The sequence below is a fragment of the Aulonocara sp. 'chitande type north' Nkhata Bay genome, linkage group LG15 (assembly GCF_057382095.1).
Source record: "Aulonocara sp. 'chitande type north' Nkhata Bay isolate Kocher_YH1m ecotype deep benthic linkage group LG15, A_spYH_male_GT1.1, whole genome shotgun sequence".
Taxonomy (NCBI): domain Eukaryota; kingdom Metazoa; phylum Chordata; class Actinopteri; order Cichliformes; family Cichlidae; genus Aulonocara; species Aulonocara sp. 'chitande type north' Nkhata Bay.
In genome coordinates, this window is record NC_141358.1 from 25,144,534 (window position 1) to 25,163,555 (window position 19,022).

The 19,022-nt window shown below is 40.0% G+C and overlaps 1 protein-coding gene across 4 annotated transcripts in view; it reads right to left on the reverse strand.

Moving 5' to 3' along the window:
• Positions 1-19,022, reverse strand: part of LOC147313186 (filamin-A-interacting protein 1-like) — a 52,293-nt gene that overhangs the window by 25,290 nt on the left and 7,981 nt on the right. The window lies entirely within an intron of this gene.

Consider the following 19,022-nt stretch of genomic DNA (forward strand, 5'->3'; position numbering starts at 1 on the left):
GTGGCCATTATAGGAACTGCAGCTGAGTTGAGTTGGTGAGAACTAAGGTTCATATCTTCATCATATTGGTTTCATATTGCAATCATGCAAACATCCCAAAGAGCATCATGTCACATTCTCACATATGCGGCTTGCATTACCCTGTATTTGACAATGATTGGTTTGTAGGTGGAACTGTGCAAATGATGTTGCTCAGTCATCGATTAGACAATCACCAATTGAATGAACCAAGAAAAACGATTCACATTCCTCTCAGGACTTTTTACATGACTCATGAGAAAAAGAAAAACAAGATATAATACAATGAATTAACAATTTAGAAAGGTTTAAACACTTTTTCAAACAGTTTGTTTTTTGTGACCCTCGTAGACAATGAGGACATTTAAGTATCCTTAGTAGGAGGAAGAAGTCACATTCATGCCTCAATTTATGAAACTGCATCCTGTAACGAGGTTTCTTAAACCCATTAATGGAAAGATCTTGGAGAAGCTCGCGGCTCTTCAACGGTAAATCGATACACCTGATGACCAGTGATGGTCCATCCATATTAAGTGACCATATTAAGTTAACTTTAAAAAACAGTTTAAAAAAATATTCCCATTCCAAAATGTTATGGGACAATCTCATTGGCTTACAGAGTGATGATGTCACAAGGACAAAAGGGGAGTGAGACGCAGCATTTTTAGTTGATTTGTTCACAGCAGTTGTGTTCGCAGCCTTCAAACGTTTGACCAAAGATACATTTGGAAACCTTCTCAGAGTCGCTGTGTACAGACTATGTATCCACAAAAACGCCAACTAAGCAAAAAAGATTACGCTGCCTGAGGTGATACATTTCTCCAAGAGAAGAAGCAAAGCTTGATGAAGCGCTGGGAAAAAAATAAAGAAATCCTCCAACAGAAGGAAGAACAGGACAAAAAGCAGAGAGAAATGGAGCGCAAATTCAAAGGCGTGGAGGGAGAAAACAAAGTGCTGAAAGTCAGGCTTGATCAAACACTGTGAAACAATGAAGAGCTTCTTCAAGAAAAAGAGCAACAGAAGAAAAGACAGGAAGAAGAAGAATTTATTCTCCAGGACTTTGAGAGGAAAAACCTACAACTGCAACAATTCTGTGATGAAATGAAGGACAAAACGACTGAACTGAAAGGAGAAAAGGAGAAAAGGAAAAACTGGAAAAACGATGTTCAGAGATGCAGCGTAGGATCAACGGAATAGCGAGAAACAACTCAGAGCTCATTAAGGGGATGTTGTTGAACTTCAGTGACTTCAAGCGTGAAAACACAGAAATGCAGGCACAAAAGCAACAACAAGAGAAAGTAAATGAAGACCTGCAGCGTACGCTTCAAGAAATCCAAAGAAGAAATGAGCAGTTAGAAGACATGCACAACAAAGCACAAGAGAGAAGTACAGACATGCACAAGATGACTCTAATGCACGAGGCAACATCCAAAGAACTGAGATAAAAGCTTGAAGACACACAAGCAACATTAGAAGATGTGCAGCAAATATACCAGAAACCCGAGAAGCAAAATGCTGAAACAACTGATGAGTTGAAAATCCTCATCCTGGAGAAAAAAGCGCTTGTGGAAAAGTGCCTGAAAAAAAGCTTCCACTTGTTCCAGAGGAGGGACATCCCCCCCCAGCCTGGTTCTGCCAGATGTTTCCGCCCGTTAAAAGGCAGTTTTTCCTCCCCACTGTCGCCCAGTGCTTGCTCAGAGGGGATTGTTGGGGTTTTCTCTCCTTTACCCTGTTTTTTTATTTACTTGTTTCTTTAACTTTTGGTTCTTACTTTGTTTTACCTTGTTTCTTTATTTACTTGTTTGTTGAACTTTTTTTCAACTTACTTAACAAAATAATAAACCAATTGAATTGATCCTTTCAGTATTTTTCATCTTATCTTTATATAATTTTTCCAAAACAATTTCAAACAATCAGATCTGTCTTTTATTTTCTTGTTGAAACCTCATAAATGGTGAACTAGGTGAAAGCTTTTCTGCTCTTTGCAGTGAGACAACAGAAATGCAATGATGGCAGAAAAAAGTCACACTTTGATGAGCCACAATTTAAGCTTTACTGCTGCACTGAATACTGAGTTTCGTTCTTTGTGCATTTTCGATGGGGGAAAGCTTTGGAGAGCCGGACCTTCCCATGTCTGAGCAAATCTCCTCTACGACCAAAGCCAGGTTAAACTATTGTGCTCACTGTGAAAGTGAAAAGTAGCTTCGGCATCACATCACAGGAAGATAAATGCAGTCACCTGGCTGTGACTTCTACCTTCATTCATACGCATAATAAAAAAAAAAAACAAGTTACAACCAATTGAATCTGAATGAGGCCAAAGTTCATGATGTCTGGATGAAAGCAGGTCGTGACTAAGCCAAAGAGAATCCTGGCAGGCCAGAAGTAGCAACCACGTTACCGATACCCGTTATTAATAGTTGTTTCAGGGTAGATGCCAAAATTTCCCATGTGTCAAAACCACAGAGCTGAAAAGAAAAGGCTCAACCAGGGGGTCAAAATCTAAAGCCAAGACAAGCTCATCTCAGTAGCTGGAGGTCCAGGTGTCAGATGGAGAACATTTCGACAAGTTCAGGGAAAGAATCTGATCTTAAATCCATTCAGATTATATCCGCTGCCCCAAATCTGGATTTAATCAACATATCATGGATTCCAAACCACAAATATGGTGTCACTCCACATTAAAAAGTGTGCCTTGAATCCGGAGTCAGTCCGTATGATTTATTCTTCTTCTACCCTTCATCTGGAGTTAGTTTATATCATAAAATTAAATACTGAATTTGGATTAAAAATGAAGAGTTCAACACTCAGAATGTGCAGTCAATCCATATGATGAATTCTGATGTGATTCTGGAGTCAGTTCATAGGATGAATTCTCTATCGTCAATCTGGAGTTAATCTATATCACAAGTTCTTTAATCTGAATCTAAAGCTGGTTCATTTACACGTGACTGAAGCATGTAGCTCATGTTTAAGAAAGCAAACAGCAGTTCACAGTTTTAACAGTTACTCTTATGTCTGTCGTTGAGAGTAAAACAACTATTGCACCACAAGACCATAAAAACAAGCTAAATTCTAGTTATGCTAGTAAGAAGTTGAGATAATAAAATTCAAATTCGAAGGATATATTCTTTTAACCTGTAGAGTTTTATTTTGTTAAATGCTTATTCTGCCAGTCTGCATTGAAAAACTGTCCCAGGAGGAACTGCTTGAGCAGCGTTGATGGTACTGTACATAGACACAACATTAAAACACTAACACAATCTCTCCCACTTTTTCCTATTTTAGTTCAGATATGACACTAAATGCCCAATACAAGTGTGTCCTGACTCACAAAGGATCCACAGGCAGATCACCACCAAGAAAAACACATTATTTCTCATTTTTGTGTACTCTTGGCAACAAACAGACCAAAATTTAACCAATAGCATAAAATCGTTGGAAGTCAGAAAGTTTTTGTCCACAAGGTTTAATTTCAATCCTAACTCTGAAACCTGCACTGATATCAAGCTCACAGGACAATGAAGCTCCTGGGACATGTTGCTGACGTTCAGCAGGCCTTTCACTGGAAGCGGCGCGTACGGCGTCTGTAAGCAGAGATGCTCTGTTTACAGGTCATGTTGTTTTCATTTCTGTTGCTACATGTCACATCAAAGACTTTTGCAGGCTTCTGATGGACTCTCACTCGTCAGATACCGACACACTGTTGCACCGAGTCCCAGATAAGTAAAGCCATCCCTATAAACAGTTTACCTCCCCAGAAGGAGCTCTGAGTCATGATTTCACTGTGACCTTATCAGCATCACATCCTGATGAAGCACCGATGAAAAGTCTACTCAAAGAGTTTTCCATCACTGAACGTCTTCAGCACAGAAAAACAGATTTATTTCTCGAGTATTATTAGAAACCTCTTCCTCTTTAATGTCGCCTGCAGTGTGTCGTCCACCATCTGTAACTTTCCAGAACTGGTGATCTCACTTCCACATACAGGGAGTGCAGAATTATTAGGCAAGTTGTATTTTTGAGGAATAATTTTATTATTGAACAACAACCATGTTTTCAATGAACCCAAAAAACTCATTAATATCAAAGCTGAATGTTTTTGGAAGTAGTTTTTAGTTTTAGCTATTTTAGGGGGATATCTGTGTGTGCAGGTGACTATTACTGTGCATAATTATTAGGCAACTTAACAAAAAACAAATATATACCCATTTCAATTATTTATTTTTACCAGTGAAACCAATATAACATCTCCACATTCACAAATATACATTTCTGACATTCAAAAACACAACAAAAACAAATCAGCGACCAATATAGCCACCTTTCTTTGCTAGGACACTCAAAAGCCTGCCATCCATGGATTCTGTCAGTGTTTTGATCTGTTCACCATCAACATTGCGTGCAGCAGCAACCACAGCCTCCCAGACACTGTTCAGAGAGGTGTACTGTTTTCCCTCCTTGTAAATCTCACATTTGATGATGGACCACAGGTTCTCAATGGGGTTCAGATCAGATGAACAAGGAGGCCATGTCATTAGTTTTTCTTCTTTTATACCCTTTCTTGCCAGCCACGCTGTGGAGTACTTGGACGCGTGTGATGGAGCATTGTCCTGCATGAAAATCATGTTTTTCTTGAAGGATGCAGACTTCTTCCTGTACCACTGCTTGAAGAAGGTGTCTTCCAGAAACTGGCAGTAGGACTGGGAGTTGAGCTTGACTCCATCCTCAACCCGAAAAGGCCCCACAAGCTCATCTTTGATGATACCAGCCCAAACCAGTACTCCACCTCCACCTTGCTGGCGTCTGAGTCGGACTGGAGCTCTCTGCCCTTTACCAATCCAGCCACGGGCCCATCCATCTGGCCCATCAAGACTCACTCTCATTTCATCAGTCCATAAAACCTTAGAAAAACCAGTCGTGAGATATTTCTTGGCCCAGTCTTGACGTTTCAGCTTGTGTGTCTTGTTCAGTGGTGGTCGTCTTTCAGCCTTTCTTACCTTGGCCATGTCTCTGAGTATTGCACACCTTGTGCTTTTGGGCACTCCAGTGATGTTGCAGCTCTGAAATATGGCCAAACTGGTGGCAAGTGGCATCTTGGCAGCTGCACGCTTGACTTTTCTCAGTTCATGGGCAGTTATTTTGCGCCTTGGTTTTTCCACACACTTCTTGCGACCCTGTTGACTATTTTGAATGAAACGCTTGATTGTTCGATGATCACGCTTCAGAAGCTTTGCAATTTTGAGACTGCTGCATCCCTCTGCAAGATATCTCACTATTTTTGACTTTTCTGAGCCTGTCAAGTCCTTCTTTTGACCCATTTTGCCAAAGGAAAGGACGTTGCCTAATAATTATGCACACCTGATATAGGGTGTTGATGTCATTAGACCACACCCCTTCTCATTACAGAGATGCACATCACCTAATATGCTTAATTGGTAGTAGGCTTTCGAGCCTATACAGCTTGGAGTAAGACAACATGCATGAAGAGGATGATGTGGACAAAATACTCATTTGCCTAATAATTCTGCACTCCCTGTACACTTCACAGAGCAGTCATTCAGAGAGGGGCGAGGCACGGTGCTTGATTAAAGCTCCTCATTTTCTTACGTTATCAGTGTCTCCCATTCCACCCTTTTTTCAACAGAATTATATTCTGGTTATAAAAACATTTCATTTCTTTCACATGTGGCCCTGCATGAAGTCATGAACGACTGCACAACACCTCTGACATGTAAGCAGACATGCATAAATTTACTAGAGCTTTACTAAAGCATAGGGCCAAGGATGTACTCTAATGGAAGCAACCACTTCGATGAGAAAGTCCTCCACAATACACTACAAACGTAAATAAATCAGACAAAACTGGGTCCTGAATAAACAGTGTTTCCGATTTTCAGTCCTCTGTTGTGAGCCATATTTCTGGACACATGATGAGTCTAAGATGTTCTCTGATTTACAAGACGGTGTGGATAAAACCTCTGACAGCTGTGGACTGACACATGAGACTGTGTGGATGAGTGGAAGCACGGTGCTTAAGAAGATCGTCCAATAATGACAAGGTCACAGCATTGACCCTGTGATCGACAACTGTTTCCAAAGCATTTTAGGAGATAATCTTTAATGTGAGCACTTCTGTTGTGTTATTAAATAATAACCCTACATTTAATGTAAAAGTCCAGATTTAAAACCTTTTGTGTCACATAAGAACCCCAAACATGAAGTCAGGTAGGAGACACTCACTAATGTTGCCGACAGGGGTTAGCGTGGGATAGCTTGGAAAAAGGCACTAACTCGTGTGCATTGAAAAATTGAAGTTTTTAAGTCTGTTGATGCTGCACGAATGCAGCGCTCTCTGATCGGGGGCAGGTGTAACTTAATCTGAGGCCTGATATGTCACTCATGTGCTATGCAGCCCGCTAACAGTGTAAATACAGCTAATGGGCGTCCTTGCAGCAGTCTCAGCTGTTTGTTTGGTGAAACTTAAAGAGGTATTTTTAGGGTGTCCCCACTCATGTCCAGGGTCCAACAAGGGGAGACTCTGGGGCTATCACTTTATGAGCCATCAGCAATCTCAGAGATGCCTGAACCTCAACTTTGCTTCACAGCTGCAGCTCTCGCACACATCCACAACAGCATTTGTTGTAAACAAAGTGCCCGTTAATCGGGCGAGCTTGAAGCGCCTCCAAGTTAGCAGAGGTCACATTTGGATGAAAACACCAGAGCAGTTAGCAAACAGCCACCGGCTCGGGTTTCATATTGTAAAGATGTGTCCGGGAGTAAATATAGATCATACTGACAACTTCATGTGGTCTCTTGTTCATTAAATGGATTAGAAACAAACACCACAAGTGCTGTCATGCAAACACAAACCTGACAAAGTTGGGAGACTATGATTTACAAATGATTTGCAAATCTCAGAAACCAAAAAGACCATAGAAAACATATCAAATGTTTAAATGTACCATTTTGAAAAAAAAAATTTGAATTTTGAATTTTAAGGCAGCAACACATCTCAAAAAAGTTTCCAACTGTGCAGCATCCCGTCTTATTTTAACATTAGACTGTAAACCTCTGTGAGCTGAGGAGAGTAGCTGTGGACTTTAACAGAGGAACGTTGTCCTGTTCTGGTCTGAGGAGGATTCTAGCTGCTCAGCAGTCCTGTTTCTGCTTTGTCCTGTTGTGGGTTTCATGATGCTCCAGATGTTCTCAGCTGGTTGAAGGTCTGGACTACCTGCAGACCAACTCAGCACCCGGACTTTTCTCTTACAAAGCCGTGCCGCTGGAATAGATGCAGTCTGTGGTTTGGCATCATCCTGCTGTAATATGCAGGCCTCCCTAAAATCGCACATCATCTGGATAGGAGCATGTGTTGCTCTAAAACCAGTATATACCGCTCAGCATTGATGCACCCCCGCCATAGCATCAGAGATGCAGGATTTTGAACTGCGCACTGATAACGAGGAGGATGATCCCTCTACTCTTTAGTTTGGAGGACCTGGTGTCTTTTTTGGGATCCTCTTGGGATCCTCTTTGCCTCAGTCCATTTTAACAAGCTTTGGTCCACAGGAACCGGCGCTGTTTCTCCATCACAGTCACAGTCAGTCTGGCTTCTTCACTGCATGATGGAGCTTTAACCTGCGTGTGTGTGAGCACCACACTGAGCAGTTCTCAGACGGTGATTCCTGAAGTGTTCCTGAGCCTGTGCACTGATCTCCTTCCAGAGTCATGTTTTTAATGCAGCGCTGCCTGAGGACCAAAGATCATGAATATCTATTATTGATTCTCAGTCTTGTTCTTCATGCACAGAGCTTTAACCCGCCCTAACCCCCACCAACTGCAGTTTTCTTGGCTGATTCCGAAAACACTTTTTTTAGATTTGGAATTAGTTTATGGACAGTGCATCTGCATATATGTTGGTCATTAGGCAAATGTACTGAAACCTGCAGTCAGCTGAGACTGAAGAAGCCACTTGGATGGATGATGAAATGTTCCTCCCACTGAAAACGTGACATCCAGATGAACTGAATCAACTTTCTGGGATTTCCTCACCTGGATGATGGAGCATGCATCAAGACTCTACTGGACAGGAGTGAAGCTGTTTTTGTGTGAACACTGCGTAAAATGTTTATGTGTAATATTTAAGTTTCCTTCTTTTCCACTCTAGCTCTAATTTTGGTTTCTTTAGTTTTGTGTGTGTTGCAGGGTGGATTAAGAATATAACAGTAACGACAAGAACAAGTTTGTTTATGTGTGAAGCAGAGAGTATAATTTTTTCTTAGCTAAACTTCAAGGATAGATTAATAATTCCAAATGCTGATGAACCAGGAAGTCACATGAATCTTTTTGTGAAAAATTTGAATGCAGTCTTTCAAAGGCTGTTTGACCTGTTTGTGAAGCTCAGACTGCTGAACATAATATTTGAGTAGCTAATAATCACAGAGGTGACTGCTGATATTTCATCAGAAGCTAACTTTCTCGTCCACTGGCAGCAGTAGCCGTTGCCTCACAGATCTCTCACCACTTGCTCTGTTTTACGAGCTCAGCTGTGAAGAAATAATCCTGCGAAAAGTCCGTGGCTTCCTGCCAGCTGAGCTCACAAACCTCTGGATTCCCAATAAAACTCCATCCTTTACTATGTGGGATTCGGCTCATACTGAAGAGGCAAAGAAGTGTTTATTTGTGTAAGGCCTATCAATAATGCAAGGCCATTCACAGCACTTTATACAAGACATAAAAAGGATCACGGGGGTGTCATTAAAAGATGTATGGTTCTGGTCTCCTTTATAGAGAAAGATAAGTTATGATGAAATGAACACTGGAGCAGTATCATAAAAATCACTGAGGTGAGCTGCAGTTCCTCTGATGTCCACTAGAGGCTGGCCAGACAGGGAGTCGGTCTTCACAGACGATATGTTAAAATGTCCAACTATACAAATAAACACGTGAATGTGAATTATTGTGTGACTCATCCAGGTAAGGTTTTAAATTAGAGGTGTGTAATTTGAGAGACGATGTGACAACGATCCACACAGAGAGTTTTTCTGCAACACAGCGTTAACGTCACAGAAACCACGCAGACATTAAGTGTTTTACTAACATTACTAAAACAATATATCACACATGGGGTGATGTTATAGTATAACTTTGTATTACTTTTATTTGTTTTGTAATATTGTTATAATGGGGTCTTACCTGTTCATGTTAGTCTTACATGATCTGACATGTTTACTGAAAATTTCCTGAAAATTTTATTACTATTATTTTTGTTTTTGTTTTGACTCCCGCTGTTTTTATCCATTTGTTCATTTTACCCAGTGTGGTAAAGCCTTCGTTCTCTTGTATCTCTCTTGACCCCCTTTTCCATTAGTACCAACTTGGATCGACTCGCCATGTCAACAGCGTAATAAATGACTCGCCCTTTGTTACTTTGTCTGCGTGTGAGCCCTGGATTTGTTTCCTGTCCATCACACTTAATGACACAAAATTTGCTTGTAGGGTCTCAAAAATGATTGCAGTGTTGGTGGTGCATTAAAGGTAGTCATTAATATTTTAATGAAGTTCTTTGATTTCATTCTTCTCTTAGCATTGAAATGTTAACGACTGACGTCACAGTGGCTATGTCCACCTCTTATACACAGTCTGTGGTATGAACCCACTTTTCCCTGTGGGTAAAATTTCCTGCACTGCAGACTTGGCTCATGTTAGCCAGTCAAGTCGGGTGGGGTCACATGCACTCAAATGACCTCACAGTAACTCTGCTCCAATCAAAGTGCACTTTCTCTAATTTGCTGTCACGCATACAAAAATCCCCACATAAATTGACCGTGTAACACAAAAATCAAAGCACTAACTCAGCGTGTCATTCTCCGCTTCAGTCCATGGAAAATCACTGAGCAAGGCAGGCTGGGATAAAATGCTTGACTAATATCAGCCCATCAAGCTCTTGTGCTTATAATAGTGACACTTACAGTTGGTTTCAGCGCTGCTGCAGGCTCATATTACCTCCTTATTACCAGGCAGTCAAAGCCACATCAGAAATAGAACAATTATAAGCAGCACTCGACAGCCAGCACGTGCCCTTACAACCACATCCTTAATGCTGTTTCTATACCTTCCACATATCTGCTTAAATTAGCAACTTTCTTGCTTTGACCTTGTCCTGAAGTCACAGATATGACAAGCAAACGAGCAGCCAAGGTGAACTCATCTTAATGTTCATGGTTTTTGACACAGCCATTATTCAGCCTTAGTTCACTTTATTAATCAGCATCCATCATTTTAATCAGTGGGTGATTTTAAAAAATAATCTGTTGGACAAACTCTGATAAGGTTTTCTTGAGATGCCATATGGATGAATCTGATAGCATGAAGGGTCATTTTTTTACACTTAACACAGCAAATAAAAGACACAATAATCCAAACCTGCTCCAACATGGGAACAGCTATTCATGGATAACTTGGACTATGACAGAATACATGCACATCTGGGCAGTTCACTGAGGACACAGATGTTGCTGTTATGAAGGAACATTAATTCACTATGAATGCAAACTGTATCCTTACTTAATTTAAATTACAAGAATTTGTAGGTTTTTATAACGTTTTAAAGATTATTTTATTAACTGCTCACTGAGGAGTATAGCTTCATACACTTGTTTTATTTAATAATTTATACCTGGTTTTTCTAAGTTCAGACATGTTTGCATTTGCAAAGACAAAGACGCTTTGCAAATCTCAGCTTGCATAAAGTGAATCTTAAGTGTGTGGCTATACTGTCAAGTTCAGGTGACTGATCCTTCTTAAAACAGCACACTCAACCAGTGTGAGTAAAACTTATCTATATTTTTTCTTACGTAAGTATTTCAGTGTTTGAGTCGGTATAAAAAGAAAGATATTTGTTACCTGTTTTACTTGTTTTTATTGAAAGTATACTTATTTTCATACTTCAAGCCTGAAAAATTATTAACCAATGTTTCCTACACTTCTAAATTCCTACATAGACCCAGAGAATCCTACACAAATCTGCAGAAAAGGAGACACGTAAATTAACATATCTTCTTCTGCATCCTTTTCCTCTTATACATTTACTTTATGTAGTATTCATGTAGTATTTATGTAGTATATGTGATTTTACTGAATGTTGTGCTGCACACAGATGCATGTGTTCTTATTGTCTTGCCGTCTGTGAATTGTGGGACAAATAACATACAAACAGATGAGGGAAAAGTAATTTTGTCTAAAGTATGCACTGTAAATACTGAAAGGCTGACCTTTGGTTTCATCCCAGAATGACTAAATAGATTATGAAATAAGGTGTGTAAACAGACAGCTCAGCCCAAATACACTGAATATATTCACTGTTTTTGTGTGTTATTGAACAAAATATGGCCTTTTTAAATCACTAAATCTATCCTACCCTCATTTTTCCAGCTGAAAAATAAAGGAAATGTTCAGTTTTTACACCCAGCAGAACAGAGTAAAAGGTAATGTTTCTTAGATCGTCATGTTTTATCCATCCTCTCCATCGCTGCCTGCTGCCTTACATGGAGTCTTAAGGCCGCTCTGGTAAGTGAGCAGCAGAGCCACAAAGAAGCTGCTACAAAAATAGAAATCGTAAATGCAGCCCAGTTTAACCTGCTCGCTCCAGCCTGCTCACCCATCTAGGTGAGGCAGGAGCCACAGGCATCCTCTGCACACGCCTTCCTCTGGCTTTAGTAATTCATCCATTCATTTACAGCCGACAGCCCTCATCGGCAGTTCGGTTATCACAGAGCATCCATGACTTACTTTTATCTTTTATTCAGGAGTCAGGAGCAGAAGCATACTGTGTATTATGGAATATTATGAAAGCAAAGGAAGGATTTCACTAACATGTCTGCACAAGGTATATTCTACACCTGAAGACTGACTGTGGCTTAAATGTTTGTATCTGTAACTTTCACTGATGTAAACTCTACATGACGCAGATGTGTTCCTGAATCAAATCCAATATGTAAATTATTTTTTTCTATTTTCATTTTTTGTAAAAAGATCATGAAATGTTGTTTGCTCTCTGAGCAACAGAAACTCCAAACATGCGATTATCCTTGGGTTTTGAGCTTTGTTGAGTTTGTGGGTTTTGTAAATGTTTTTTTAATTTGTTTCTGGGTCCTTGGGTTTCTTTTCTTATTCATGACTGTGTCCTTTACATTGTTACGTTTGGTTTGCCTAGTTTACTCTTTCTGTCTCTCTGGTATTAGTTTGATATTGAAGTTGTCCGCATTTTCTCTCTGTTAAATTCTTGTTCCTGTTATGACATTATTAGTTTCCTGTTTGACTTTGATAGCTCTTTGTCACTGGTATCTTGTGTTTAGTATTAATTCATCTCTTGTATCACTGTCTTGATTGTTGTCACTGGTGACTTATCATCCAGCTGTTTCCAGTCTGTCTCTGGATCTATGTTTTGGGGCTTTCTTTGTTTTTTAACTCTGCTTTGCGTTTGGGTACAAATGTCCTACATGCTATCCGGTCGTTAAGTGATGACGTGACAAATCCTACTTCCGGGTCTAAAGTAGTCTGCGTTTAATATGGCTTTTGTGCTGTTAACATGTTTAATGTTATGTATTTTCTTCTATTTGATCTCAAAAAGCTCCTAAAACAGTCAGTGATCACTGTTGACCTCCCTCGGCTTTTATTACCGCTAATCATTTATTTAAGCTCAGTTTTTAAAACCTTAGGATGTAGCTACAGCCCAGCCCATGCAGCAGTATATGAATGACTAACCTCGTATTGTGGATGGATTATCTCAGTTGTTCTCCTGGCTGAAGTTTGGTCCTTTTACAGCATCCTGCTATGTGATTACATTTGTTCCTGACCACCGAGAACACTCACGTTAACTTTTATCGAGTGGAAAAAAAGTTAGCTTTTTATATTATGCTAACATAGCTGTGTCGCTAGCGGTCATGTAGCACATCATTACATACCAGCTAGCCAAACTTCAGTAACCCTACAAACGTCACTGCTGTTTAGTTTCCTGTCTTCATTTATGCTGGAAGTGATAACAGAGCTGTACGTTTTAATTTGTTTCCAAAACCCCGCAGTCAGGACATGCTATATTGTATTTAGATAGAAGCTAGCGAAATAACTTCCTGCTAACTTCTAACTCCGTTAAATGTCATAAATTCCGTTTTCATGGATGCCTGGATGTTAAACTCAATTGTTACACCTGGTAGAGCAGAACGCTGATCATTTTATTAAAGATGAAAGACTTTAGACAGTTTTTCAACTCTCAGTAATGCCATAGTGATCGTTTGATATATGGACCTGCAGCGGAGTTTAGACCCAGACACGGCTAGTGACGTCAGACTTAACGACCGGATAGCATATAACATGATGTGTAAACATGGTAAAAGGATTTACCATGTAAAAAAAATGTATACGTTATTCAATGAGTAAACAGACACGCTGGCCCAAAGGACTCCAGGACCAGGAGCTCTAAGCTGGTCTGTACCTCGTATTTTTTTAATGTAAACGTAAATTACTCAAGATTTTATGTAGTTATTAACATAGCGTAAACTGTACTTTCACTCCCCAAACTTCCTTCCTTCCAATTACTATATAATGTGCTACTGCTTTATAACGGCAAAGCTTTATAACGTCAGCTGATAAAGGTGAGGAAGAATTGAAATTCTATTAACAACATGTCCAAGTGAAATCACGTAACCTTAGATAATTACGGTGGCCTTGCAAAGAGTCAGTTGTGAAATTAACAGACTATCGTTCTGATCATCTTCTGAGTTGAAGCAGCAGTTCATGAAAGGAGGAAATGATTGCACTGAACATAATCAAGGTAGTTATTCTTTTTAAACATATTTGTCAGAACCCTTTAATTATCATTAAAATGTTATGGTTTTTGGACAGCAGATTAGATTAAAAAAAATATTTTGTTACCTAACAAATCTTCTCAGTCAGTTTCACTTTCCTCCTCCTCTTTTCCTCCTCTCTGGGAGCTTTTATCCACTTAATAATTCTGCTCAAGCTTAAATAGCTGAGATGCTCTCAGCTTCATGGAGAATTTAGTTTGTTTGCTGTAGTTTCACCATAAATGATCATACTGAAATCTAATCTCTTATTGCTTCTACCATAAAACTCCAAAATTAGGAGGTTTTAACCATCCAAATCCTGGTGCATTCTCGGACCTCGTCAGTCATCGAGGCTAAAATTCTTCGGGTTTATATGAGGCAGGTTTCCTCCCAGGAGTTTGTGCGTGAGCTCTAATCAGTGGTGACCAGTCCAGAGAGCTGACATCATCCCAACATGCAGTAGGCCAGCAGCCAAGTCCCACATGCCTTTCAAATGGACTGAGTATGAAGTCACTTGACTCATAAACTCTGAGAGGAGGAGGGGGGGGAGGGTGCGGGTGAAGTGAGAGCGAGGCAGGATATCACGAGGGTTTGAACGCTGCTCATTTTACGTCGCTTTAAATTTTTACAAGCCGTTTAGCTCCTGAGCGTTGACCAATCTCAAGTGGTTGGCGGTCAGCCCACCACATGACTCGAGAAATGAGTCATGAGAGAGGAATAAGTTTGGACCGTATCATAAGACTCCCACCGCATCACAAACAGCCATACTGACTAAAGGGGACAGAGATTTATTAAGTATGCGTAAGGCTTCTCACATCAATGAAGAAGATCTACATTTAAATAGAAAATCTGGGATAGGAGAACCTGAATAACTAAATCAACATTTAATGAGAGCCTTGAATTACTGATACCTGTTATCAGCCGGCTGAATGGCTGTTATCAGTCGTTATCAGTCTTTTGCCAGCATGTGGCTTCTTCAGCCAACGAGGAGGCCGTTATCACTTCATTCACTGGTAAGTGCAGAACATAGAGTTACACACCATGGCTCATCCACTGGTTAGTGAAGTCCTGTTGTGAGCTTAAGCTGACGTTTCTTGCATCATTTTGTGTTTATTTTGAAACCATATGTGATGAACAGCAGTCCATCTCACTGTGAAACCCTTGACAATGAGCACAACCACAGTAATCCTCCAGTTTAACTTGAATAAAGACCCTTATTTACAAAAATAACCTCGTGTTTTATTCAGAAGCCTGGAAACTAGCAGGAAAGTGTTTACTGAGGTAAATATGAGGGAGCACTGGGTCATTTTCCCACAGACTTCCACGATTTAAGCAGAAGTTTTTTATGCAAGTACTGGAGTCACCTCCTACTGGCCCCTAGAAAGAATGAAGATTCTGTTTCAGTTGTTTGCAAATTAGTTTCAGACCCAGAAGTTACATCCATCTTTGTATGTTGCAGATCACACCGCTGTGTTACAGCATGTATAGAAAACCAATGCCCTGTGGATGAGAATGGACTGGGTTTTCCAGTACCATCCAAGTGGGAGGAAACCCTGGAGACAAACTATCTCATCTGGCCTGAGAATGGGTGGATGGGTGCATGGATGGATCGATGGATCTTTTAACTTATTTTAGGGTTCTCACCAGTTTTCTTTGGTTCTGCTGTTTTTAGGACTAATCTATTGAAGCAATCACTGTGTAAGGTGAATGAGGGGAACAAACTTGCTGGATTTCAGCACCCAAAGGAGTGTCAAAGAGGGGGATTTTACAGTGTGACAACCTGGGTCATAAGGAAGCCTTTGCAGTAAATATTAAGGTTCAGATCACACATCAAATGCATCAAACAGACAAAGTCTCAGTCCAGATATTGGAGGACATTATGTCCCTACTTCAGGGTTTCTGAAAGAGTAAAAATAAATATGATTCAAACTTGGATAAGAGTGCAGTATGTCTACCTTGTAATATGATGGCAAATTCAAGGCTGAGCTCAGACAGCTTGCCACAACATCAACATCCCATCTTTCCCAGCGTGATCCATCTTGATGTTATCAGCTGTTTGATATGCCCTCCTCATTGCTACAGAAAAGTGTAGCCAAACAAATGCAGTGCTCGCCTCTGCTCCCTGTTATGCTGTCATGGGAACAGCAGTTGTTGTTATGAAACCAAACATGACGGCGGACGCTGGTCCCACACAGATTAGTGAGCTGAATTAGCAGAATGATCTCATAGTTCCTGTCTTATCAGTTGGCCTTGGGTTGCAAATGGAAGATACGGTCACACTGTTACAAGCTGAAGCTGAGAATTTAAAGGCTAATGTGACCAGAATCTGCAACGGTTTTAGAAATCAGTTATAGTTTTTCCTCATTTTTTTTTCTTGAATCCAAATTCAAGTCAAACATTTGATCAAGTTTTCACAACCACCAGGAGGGTATTTTAAAACAGCCAAAAAGAAATGAGGGATTAATCTTTTGCTTTAATTGTGTTTGCTTTGGATCTGCAAAGCGATTTTCACCTCTGATGTCCACCTATAAATGTACTGGAAACATTGGAGCTATTCCTAGAAGCAAATCTTTTCCATTATCTACGTTTGCTGAGTCAAACTTGGAAACATCAAGTTTTATTCACTTCACTTATCCAGATAACGGAGTAATCCTACCCTATGGCACGGAGCCCAGGCAGTAAGGATTTTGGGTACAAGTTTCTGATCTATCAAAGGATTATAATGGAGAATTACAAGATCTAATAATGCTTAGGGACTGATTAATTCCTCACAACTACAAGACATTAATAAGAAACACTAAATTTGTCATTTTCAGCTCTTTAAATCATTAAGGAGATACCTATAATCAACTGTTTGACCAGTTCTGGAAAATACTCAATTTATAAACTTCTTATTAACATATACAACTACTTTATTTGTCATTCAGCTGCATTTATAAATGTTTCGCACTGCTTAGAAACATAGCTTCATGCAAACTCTCACATCCCACCTCGTCGTCAGTGTATCAGTCCATGTTTGCTTGTGGTGTACCTCAAAACTCTTTTAGTTTTTTTTTTACCTCTTGGTGAAATCTTCCAGAAGCATCAAATGTATGTACCACTGTTATGTAAGGAACTAAGATCTATTTTGCAACACAAAGCACAATAACCCTGAAGCAGAAGTCAAAAACGTGATTTCTCAAAACTTTTTTCTGACTAGTTACTTTTTGATTTTGCACCAGATTATGACTGAGGAATCTCAGAAGAACCACCCCTTCTGAAAACCAAAGATTCCAGTTATTGGGAAATTAAAAGGAAAGAGACACAGAAGATGATGAAATGACACAATAAGAAGAAACTCTTGAGTTGTGAAAGCTGGGTTGAGATGAGATCTTTTTTATGAATTGCATGGTTCGAATGTTTGTTGGGATCCTGGTCATCATCAGCGCTGCGTTCACAAACCGTTACACCCAAACACATCCGCTCTTTCATCATAACAGTTTAGAGGAGACATATGTTGACCCATTTAATATCCTGTTAGGATTTGAAACAACTGGTGCAAATCAAACATCTGGATCGCCACCAAACTCTAATCAGTGGTTTCATGTTGCAGATTATGTTTGATAATTTTGAAAAATAACGTGCTGACGGACGGGTCAAGCAAACAATTTCCACATTCAAAAATTTAATTATGCTGCTTTTTATTCCCATCCGTTGGTTTTTGTTTGTTTTTTTGTTGTTGTTTTTTGCTGCCTGTATGCACACTTTTTAAAATAGCTAGCAAAGCAAAGGGAAGGTCCCAGGAGATCTGGGCAGGGTCGGAGTATGCTGAGTACAACAACAGAGAGGAGGTCGAGTTAAAGACCTTCTCTGTTTAATGTTCAGCTCTGAAACACATAAAAGCGGGAACATTTTTAAATAGAAGAAGAGACGTCTGATGTATAGTTCAATCCTCAAAGCAAAATCAGAACCAAAGCAAAACCATGAAATTAATCCAAAGGAAACATGTGAAGGTTTGTAGCCTGTGTCAGGTCCGGCTGTGCCCGAGGAGTCCAGTGCACAAACATTAAGGAGTAAAGGAACAATATATAAGCTTCTTATATAGTGCACATCGGTCCAGATTTCACAAATATGCAGACTTCATCTGATAATACATGATTAAAATATTTTCAGATGGTTTCCAATCTTCATTTTTTTTATGTGCAGAAACAAAATGTTAAAATACAGTTCAATGTAAGATTTTAAAATGAAGGAATTTTTTGTATTCATTTTTTACTTTTTTCTGTTTTTTAATTTTGTTTTACCTGGAATTTTTTTAGGGTTATTTTTATTTTATTTTTTTACATTTTTGTTAGCCACCAGAAAGAGTAAGATGAGCACCTTTTTCTTTCTGTTGTTAAGGTTTTACTAAACAAATACATTTTTGAGATTAAAACTCTCTTTTACGACAGTGTCCTGGGTCCAGGCAGTTCCACATAACCCACCATGTTTTATGCTACTGTGGGTTTATTCCTAAGAAGGTGCTACAGAAAATCTGTTTTCTTCCATTCAACCATTTTTCAAAACTGTTCATCCAGCTTGTCCTGGGTCTGCTCCGGGAGTAGGCCCCGGGGCAGGCCCAGGACACGCTGGAGAGATTATATCTCTCGGCTGGCCTGGGAACGCCTTGGGGTTCCCCCAGATAACCTGGAGGAGGTGGCTGGGGAGAGGGAGGTCTGGGCCTCTCTGCTTAGGCTGCTGCCCCTTGGATAAAGCGAACGAAGATGGATGGATGGATGTTCATCCAGCTTAGAGTCATTGAGGGTCATCTGTCAGCGCAAGGCTAACACAGACAAAACGTTCACACCAGCAACAAATTTAGAATCACTGGTTAAAATAATGCGTACGTCTTTGGACTGTGGGAGGAAGCACCCATAGCACCCGTGTGTGTGCAGAAAGAACACTAACTCCACACAGCTGACTGAGCACTTTTGGCCACTCCCTTATTTTCCAAGGGGTCGCCACAGGGATGGATCCACATTACACCAATACAGGACTGCCCTTCCTTCCTCCCTCTATCCTGGTTTGATACTGCCACGTGTCCCGTGGTTTCTTTCTCCCACCAACTTATGTTCACTACTACACTACGGTATTGCGAAAATGCATCTTTTTCTCTCCGTTTTGACCTTCCATCCACACTGA